Source organism: Galeopterus variegatus, unplaced genomic scaffold, assembly GCF_000696425.1.
Source record: "Galeopterus variegatus unplaced genomic scaffold, G_variegatus-3.0.2 Scaffold57, whole genome shotgun sequence".
NCBI lineage: Eukaryota > Metazoa > Chordata > Mammalia > Dermoptera > Cynocephalidae > Galeopterus > Galeopterus variegatus.
The window spans coordinates 1,226,404-1,228,202 of NW_007726168.1; the positions used below are offsets into that span (position 1 = coordinate 1,226,404).

General features: G+C 49.0%; 1 protein-coding gene across 1 annotated transcript in view; it reads right to left on the reverse strand.

Moving 5' to 3' along the window:
- Positions 1 to 1,799, reverse strand: part of IQCA1 (IQ motif containing with AAA domain 1) — a 172,559-nt gene that overhangs the window by 163,934 nt on the left and 6,826 nt on the right. The window lies entirely within an intron of this gene.

Here is a 1,799-nt window from a genome sequence, read left to right on the forward strand (position 1 = left end):
TTTTTTTTTATAGTAGCAAACACCCAGAGATAACCCAAATGTCCATCAACAAGACAATGGATAAATGAGTTGTAGTATATTCACCAATGGACTATTACACATCAGTGAAAAATGAATGAACTACAGCTAAAGATAACAACTATGACCTTAGAACCATAACACAGAGTGTAGGAGTAGAGTGCAGACTGTGGCCTGGGAGGCCGAGCTCTATGGACTGCACCAGCTGGGTTCCCTGGTCCTTGTTCCAATGGCTTGAGTCAGTGGAATGAGTGACAGGAAGCCAGGGAGCAGAAGAATGTGATGGAGGCATGTGCTCTCCCACTGCCTCCCTGGAGAGGTAACCAAGGGCTGGGTGCCTCCTTCTATGGAGCTGGAGGGTGGTGATGGCTCTGCTGCTGTGAGCCCCAGGACACTACACCATCCCTTGCTGGCTTCCCTAACTCTGTCCACACCTTTGTCATTGGTCCCTTTATAAGACCCTGCTGAGTGTGCCTCCATTTCATGCTAGGACCCTACCAGGACTCCCCCCTGCCCCAAATTTTTGGTGATTTTTGGATATCCTTTTATATTCAAGAACCAGGACTGAGAAGTGAATTGATATTTCAGTGTGTCTGGGAAGGGGCTTTACCAGGGGCAGTGGGCGTACAGGGCCCCGACCACTGATCTCCCGGGGATGAGGAAGAAACCTGTGAACGGCAGTGTTTACTGTAAGGTCTTTCCCCATGCTATGGGGAGAGGACCCCCAATCCCCTGACTGAGAAGCAGGTGAGCCAAGGGGGCTGAGGACTGTCACTTCCTCTGTGCTGTTGAAGGGGTTAGTATGTGCTATTCTGGCACACTGACCATTGAAGTTAAAGACACTTGAAAAACATCAGGTGCAAAACGATCACTTTGACCTTCATGCTGTTTCCTAAAAGCAGAAGATGAAATTCCCACATGAAAGATGCCCTCCCTATACTAGAAAGATGCAACATCTGTATCCTTGAGCATGAGAAGTCGAGATCGAGAGAATCCTGTACAGACCTTGCTAGAATAACTCTTCTCTTTTAAGCCTCCCCACACCATTTGGTTGCTTCTTCACAACTAACTACTCTTTGTCCAATTCACTAGATAAGTGACTGACTCCATCCAGCTGCTTCTTTGGGTATTCATTTCTTTGTGAGGACATTCTCCCATGCCATGTAAAACTTGTATTATGCTTTTCTCCGTGTTCATCTACGTTATGTCAATTTAATTCTTGGACTCAGCCGGGACCCCAGGAGGTCAGAGGTGGAGTTTTTTGGCCCCTACAGTGTTGGTCTGGCCTCTCATTCCCACACTCACCTGTGTCTTCTCATGCCACCTTCTAGGTGGGGGCAGCTCAGCCACCTGCTCTCCGGGGTGTGTAAGAGATCAGCTGTCTAAATGCCCACCCCGTACGCGGATCTACAACCCGTCCTCCACTTTTGACCCCTCCTCACAAGGCTGGGCCTCCTCTCCCCTCTTGCCAGGGAGCTGCTGCTTCCTCCAGCCCACCTGTCCGCTGGCCTTCAGTGCCACCTTCTCTGCCCATTCTCGATTCCCCTCCTCATGCCTGCTTTCCCTCCTCCCCCATCTTGTTGATATCTTTTGTCAAATGCTCAAGTGTTTTCTTTGCTCTCGTATTTCTTTTAAATACTGCCATTTTAGAGGCAATTCAGGAGGAAATGGAGATAAATATAACATGTTCAACCCACCTTGTTTAACTGGGACTCCTCTCATCTACCTTCCCAAGGTCTAAGCACCCTCTGCTCCAGGCCCACCACCTGCCACTCCTCAGA